The sequence below is a fragment of the Pygocentrus nattereri genome, chromosome 11, assembly GCF_015220715.1.
Source record: "Pygocentrus nattereri isolate fPygNat1 chromosome 11, fPygNat1.pri, whole genome shotgun sequence".
In the NCBI taxonomy this organism is placed as follows: Eukaryota; Metazoa; Chordata; class Actinopteri; order Characiformes; family Serrasalmidae; genus Pygocentrus; species Pygocentrus nattereri.
In genome coordinates this window covers 16,300,879-16,307,942 of record NC_051221.1, presented here as the reverse complement: position 1 = coordinate 16,307,942, position 7,064 = coordinate 16,300,879, and the positions used below count along the sequence as shown (strand labels likewise).

At 41.1% G+C, this 7,064-nt stretch overlaps 1 protein-coding gene across 3 annotated transcripts in view; it reads left to right on the top strand.

The window, feature by feature from the left end:
- The first annotated feature begins 4,167 nt into the window (after positions 1-4,167).
- enox2 (ecto-NOX disulfide-thiol exchanger 2) overlaps positions 4,168-7,064 on the top strand; it is a 253,893-nt gene continuing 250,996 nt past the window's right edge. For 2 of the 3 annotated variants that reach the window (XM_017721483.2, XM_017721487.2), the window contains exon 1: positions 4,168-4,259. The gene's annotated coding sequence lies outside the window, so the exon portion shown is untranslated. The remainder of the gene's footprint in view (positions 4,260-7,064) is intronic. The other variant, XM_017721484.2, reaches the window with a different exon arrangement.

Sequence of the window (7,064 nt, the reverse complement as noted above, 5' to 3'; positions counted from 1 at the left end):
CCTGTTATTAGCTACAGGCATTGCTTTGTACCAAAGCCCTTCCTAAAATGATATCAGGTTCAACACAGCTTCAAACAATGAGCCTTTTATTATAGAACAACCGTCAGTCTGAACAGCCTTCAGGCAGAACTGAAGCACAACACACAGTAAATGCAGTGATTAGAAGAAGAAAGCATTGCAAACAATGAAAGGACAGCTTAGTCTGTAGTATGTTTAGCAAGTATGCTTGCTACCTAGCACAATAGCTAATCCAGGTATAGGCCTAGTTTTGTTAAGGTTTAAAGAAATGTGACCTGTAAGTTACTGAAAGATCAGCCATATTATCTGACATATTGCATATTTGGTATCCACACTGTGTTCTCCTCAACTCTTTGAAGTTATTTTGTGACTTTCCTTTAAACCCCAAATTTAATGACTAGTGGTTCATTCTGTCTATCAGACGGAAAGTTCTTCTACACTGAAAGGCTTATTATTTGAAGCTATATTGAAGCCCACTGTGAGCTGCTGGAGAATAGCACTGCAGTAATGACTGTGCATGATAATAGCAAACTTGACACACATAAGGTTGGAAACATAAAGTTTGAATTATTTACCGCATTAAGGTTGATGGTCCTAATTTAATCAGCTTTATTTATTTAGTTTGTTTTTTTCAGACTGAATTTTCACGACTCTATTGTCTCGAGTCTTAATCGAGTCACGAGTCCCCATCTCTGCACCTTTTGAGCGCTAGAGCTGACACAATATGTTTGCTTTGTACATAGCAAATGAAACACAATCTCCAGTGCTCAGAAGTTACATATAGAGACTACAGAGTGCTGGAGAGAGGATGGAGTTTTCAGTACCACACAGAGGTGAAGACCCAGCTAGGTCTAGAGAAACTCTATACGCTCAGTTGTTTTGAAGGCATCAAAGGGAAAAGAACAGCAGAGATCTGAAGCAATAGCCCCTCAGCTTTCCACACCAGTTTGCCCAGCCTTGATGGATTTCATTCTGAAAGACCCACAGCCCACGGCCCTAAGAGCTCGGCTCTGCAGCCTAACTCTCCTGCTGCTAGAAATGGCCTTCAGCTGTCAGAACAGAGGTAGACATTGCTCTGAATATCTGTTTCCAACCATACATAAAAGCCTGCCTTTGGTACATCAGCTGAGTCTAAGCAGACAATGCGGAGACGGCTCAATCAAGAATACTATTTTTATAAACACTGCGTCTCGGTTCATATGTTAATTAAGAGCTGGCAATCAGAAAACAAAGCAAGAGATTTATTCTAGCTTTCTGCCCTTCAGTTTGATGTCTGAAGATCACATGTAGGCCCACAAAGCAGCGGATTTGCTCCATCCTCTTGTGCCACCCTTGTGATAAACTCTTTCTTATGGTTCTTTGGAAAGACTTGGGCAATTTATTCTCAGTGTCACCCATTTGTTTTGATACTGTTTCTTTGTTTCTTCATTTTTTCTGTGTGCGACTTCATGTCCTTGAGCAAAGCCCTTAACTCTAAGTCGATCCTGGGGTGCAGCCCTGCTATGCCATTCTCCTCTCCATAGGGTCTGTAATTGAGAAAATTCTCACAGCAATTTCCATTTTGAAGCAAATCAAAAAGCACAGAGAGTCTGCAACCTAATTGGATGATATCTGTTTACTTTGGGGATGCAATATGTTTGCTTTCTTGCTTCACTTGGTGGTTTGAATGGGTGGTTTGAAGAAGTTTAAGAAATCTTAGATTCTAAACACGCTGGTGCACTAATTGTTTGCTACTTGCAAGTGTGGAAAAAGTACAGAGAAACCGTACTTAAGTCAAAACATGAGTATTGTGTCCATATCTTGTCAATATCAGGGAATATTCAGCCTAAAGTATTCTTTAAATGACATCTAAAAAGCATCTACTTTTAAACATATTCAAACATATAAAATAAAAAGAAATGTTCTGACAAATAACTTCTAATCTTTCCTTGTTTGGTGGTGTACAATGTGCGTGGTGTGGTGACGTCCTGGCGGTAGTCCTTGCACTAAGGCAACTCATTACACAATAGTACAAGTTTGGTTGGATGCTGTAATAAAGCCAATCAATTCAAATGCATGGGAGCTTGATTTGACTGCAAAAGAAGGAAAAGTATTTCAGTCTTTGAAATTTATAATGAATACTTTGAAGTCTGATGAATGCAAAGACTAAAGAAGTATGTCTTTCTCTCTTGGGAACGTGACTGAGTCAAAGTAGTATTCAGTTTTCAGTAATATTAGAGCAATGCACAAATCTTGCAAAGTGAAAACTAGTAACAAAGTACAATGACGACTATTTTCCACCTCTGGAACTTTAAATGACTCTCACTATGTTGCTGTTATTTCTCATGCTGATCCCTCATGTTGGTATAAAACCAGTTAGAAACAATTAAACTTAAGAAATAAAATGAAACAGTTTTGAAACATTTTTCAACATTAAATCTGAGAACTATTTAACTGTTTAGCTGCTGGAGGTGTTAACTCATCTCAGGAACAAAGTACCAATTTTCACAAGCTTTATTAGCTGGATATAACAAGGTTGAGTTTGTATCATAGAATTAACAAATACACAACATGTGGTAGGGGCGGCATGGTGGCACGGTGGGTAGCGCTGTTGCCTCACAGCGAAGAGGGCCTGGGTTCGAATGGGAACATGATTGAGTCAAAGTAGTATTCAGTTTTCAATAATATTAGAGCAATGCACAAATCCTCTCTGTGTGGAGTTTGGGTTTCTTCTGGGTTCTCCGGTTTCCTCCCACAGTACAAAGACATGCAGTCAGGCCAACTGGGCATACTAAATTGCCCCTGCGTGTGAGTGTGTGAGTGACTGTCTGTGTCTGTCTGTCTGCCCTGTGATGGACTGGCGACCTGTCCAGGGTGTACCCTGCCTTCTGCCCGATGACCGATGGGATGCAGCACCCCCCTCCAGCCCGACCCTGATGGAGAAGCAGCTTAGAAAATGGATGGATGGATGGATGGACAACATGTGGTAACACCCATATGAATGGTGCAAATATATTGTAGCGTAGTATGTTGTAGAGACACTGCTTTCACACAAGTCGTGGTGCTTTACTTTTGAGCTGTTATTGGACGCAGTCACGCCGTACATAAGCAAAGCTTTTCTCTTTCTAACAGCTTGTTCTCTCACCCAGCTCATCTCTCTCTCTCTCTCTCTCTCTCTCTCTCCCCACACACACCTTCACACACCCCCAGTTACACACCCCACCTCTCCAATCAGAGTGCACAGCAAAATTACCCAAGTGCAAAAAGTGCTAGAGAGCACATAACCCAAAACTAACATGTCAAAAAATTTCTTGAGTATGTTATACACAATATTAAGGACTTTCTACTTAAAATATAAAAATAATGTAATACTTATACTTAATAATGTCTTAATGATTATATTTCAGAATAAAGTGCAGTTATAGTGGACTTGTGCGAGGGACAATAGTTCTGTAGATAGCCTTGAATAACGTTTTATGTTATTTGTCTCAAACATGAACCTGGGTTGTTTGTTGCAAAGACACGTTAAATATGTTTTAAATGTATTGTGGCACCAGAGCACGCCCGGGTTCCCAAGAAGCCTTGGTTATGCTTGGTCGGCCTGTATTTAGCTCTAAAATAATAAGTAGAGGCGTTTTCTTTCGTTTGGTAGTGTTTGGTTACGCTAACGTTTGAGCAGGTTGGATGGGCACTGTGCTGTTTCCTGATTAATAACCCCAGGGTGCTCTGGCTGAGCACGGCGGTGCGAAAGACTTTAAGGGTATATTTACCTCTGTTGGTAATAAAAATCATGTTTCTCTATCACTCTGACTGTCGCGTCAGCTCTAAATAATCTGTAGAGCTATCTACGCTTCTCCTGTATTCCGGTCGTGAAATCACCCTTAAAACGCTGTGGTGAACGCACAAGTCTAAAGCGTGTTTTCAGTCCCTGCAGATGTCGCTACGCAGCGGTATTGTTTTCCTCTCTCCACCCGCTTTCAGTCAGGGCCCGTTCCGATAGGTGGGCTGCTTGTGAGTATGGCCTACTAGCCAATCACAGCGCAAGTTGCGAGACAGGAGGAACCAATCGTGTTAAAGGAGGCGGGACTTTATTCGAATACGGGCGGTAAAAAAATAAAACACACACCACGTGCCGTCCTCCAGGTTCCCATAATGCTTAGTGTTTACGTCCTCGTTGACAGCACCGCCGTTGCTCGGCTTTGCCTAGTAACCAACTTGAAGTTCGCGGTGTGGTGACGCGTTTCTGTTATTCGCTTAAAAAAGTAAGTACTCTAACCTGCTAGTGTTTACCGCCTACTCCTGTTGCTTTGCCAACAGAAAACAACGGGAAACAACATCGCTTTAAACTGCTTCATCTTCCTAAAACAGCGCGGTGACCGCGAAAGAGCTGCTCCGCTCGTTAGCAAGGTAGCTAACCGGCTGTCTAACTTGACGAGCATGTGGAGTTGGTGGTGTTTGTGTTGTTTGGTTTGTTGAAACCTGTCTCGTTTCAGTGAATGAATGGCCGCGGACGGTGCTGCTCCTGCAGTTTTTTTGCTTCCCTCGCAGGTTGGCATCGGTAGAGTTAACGAGGCTGAAGTTGGCTTCCTATTCGCCAGCGTCTTGTTCGAACTCTGCCGTTCCACCTTAAACAGTGCAGCAGTTCCATCATAGCGTCTGAGTCTTACTTGCAGCTGCGGCTCCATTTAAGGTGGAACGGTACAATTTGAATCGGAACCTGAGTTGTTTCATGTGAAATTATGGATGAGTGTTTTATGATTTTGCTGTTGCTTTGTTAGCTCGGTTTCATTTCCAACCAAAGTGTGTTTTCTGCGATGTCTCCTGTCAGAACCTCAACGCTTAACTTACCTACCCACCTTTCCTTCCTTCCGTCCGCCTGCGAATAGCTCAGCTAAGGTCCACCCATCCCTGCTTTTTAAATCCACGGGCTGTGTGATTGAAGCCGGACTGAAAATAGGCATATCTCACACGACAAAGAAAAGGCTAGCGTCTGCTTCGGTGTCAAAAGGGAAAGGCGAACCTGCACTTCTGTTGTAGGTGCTAAAGCATTCACAGTGTAGGACATCCAGCCCCGTTACATGGCTGAGGCACCAGCGCTGCACAGAGTTGAAAGCACTTAGGGTTTCTACATTGTGCGTAAGAGTGTTAAGACGGCCTTTTTAGTTAGTGATCTCAGCTACTTTAAGATGCTCGCATTGCTGACATACGCGTTCAACTACGCTTGCATAACCTTCATAGAAAAGCACTTCAAATAGAGGCACTCTGGAGCAGCCAGACCTCATCTAGAAGGACATAAACAGCCCTTTTCAGTACTGGGCTGTGAGCAGTGCCTCTGTGTTCTGAGAGATGTAGATTTATCCAGTACCTTGGAGTTTTGGCTTTGTAACTGAATGTCATTGTATCCTCTCAGCAACGTTCCAGTATCTGAAGCCTTTCTAAAAGAGTCTGTTACTGCAGAAAAGGCAGGGCCTGTTAATAGCCTTGATTTCAGAAGAAACACTGAATGAGCAGGTGACTATAAGTGTTTTGTTGTGTAGTGTACCTGCTGTGCTGGTCTCAGCTGGCGGCATCAGCGCTGCTCCAGCAATGCTCGCTTTGTAGACAGGCCTTTCTTAACTTCAGCTGACTGGTTTTCAGAGGTTGCCTTGAAAATACACCACCTCCATAAATGTCATTGCATAGTACATATTTTGAATAAATGTATTTATAGAAAGTACTGATATTTTCATTCAGATAACCCGCTTTATTCATTATTACTGACAGTTAAGTACTATGCTGGGTAATTACTGAGTTACAGGAATCAATGCTGCATTATTTGGACTGGGCAATAATGTTTCAGGTGGGTTTCAGCACTTAATATCTTGAATCAAGGGCCTGTGAGGCACAACCTTCGAAGGCTTCTTAAATAATAGAAATATGATTGGCAACTTTATTGAGTCGTGCATTTTCTTAGGTTTGGTTTGAACAGATCAGAGGCAGGATTTATCCTGCCTTAAAAGATAACTCTTTTCCACATGATGTTCTCTCCACTCATTCCTGCAATCTTAAAAAGATGAAGGCTTTTCAAGGGTTCTGTATAGCACCGAAACAGGTTCTTCTATTCTTAAAATGTCAAGCCTGTAACAATAGTAGAACCCTTTTTGGTTCTGTATAGAACCATATAAAACACATTTAACACTTTAACGATGCAAAGACCTGTTTCATCACGCCAGGGGTTCTTTTAGTGTTAATGGTTCTATATAAAACCACTTTCTTTACTAAAGAAACCTTGAAAAGCCATCTGTTTTAAGTGTGTACAGTGAATCTACTAGCGCTTGTTTTTTGAGATCTCAGTCATAGAATATCTTAAGGCAAGTCTGAAAGCTGGGCTTATGGCTCATGCTGATAAAACTGAGAATTCTCATGCTGGGCAGGAACAGATTTGACCAGTTTGACCAAAATGTGTTGTTGAGTTGGGATTGTTTGTGTCCTCAAGCTGTACTGTTAACCCTGGGGCCGGATCCACAAAGCTTTCACAGGAAAAAACTTGCGAAGGTTCTTAAGACAAACACTTTGAAGTTCATAAAAATGTTCTTAAATGTGGTTCTTGGGGGAAAAAAACCTAAAGAAGTTCTCAAATATTATCTTAATTATTTTTCAGGATTTTCTTATTGTTTTCATATAGTTATTGTTTTCTTATTGTTATCTTATTGTTTTTATTGTGATTTTCTTATTGTTTTCTTATGTATGCATTTTACCACATACCATAAACATGTTTTTTTGGAAATGTTGTGGGCTGGGCAAAAGTAGTATAGGCAGTGTAAAATACATTTATTCACTGACCTTGTGAACTCTTACAGCCCAAGACAAGTATGAGAATATGGTAAGGTTAAGAAAGCAGTTTTCAAGAATACCACTTGTTCTTAGAAGTATTCTTAGGAAAATAGTTAAGAAAATAAAATAACTCTTAAGAAGTGATTTGAGGGATTACAATTGATCATAACTTTTTTATTAAGAATGAAGTTAAGACACTTAAGATGCTTTAATTAATCCAGCCCCAGATCTTTGCTATTCCGTGCTGCAGTTCT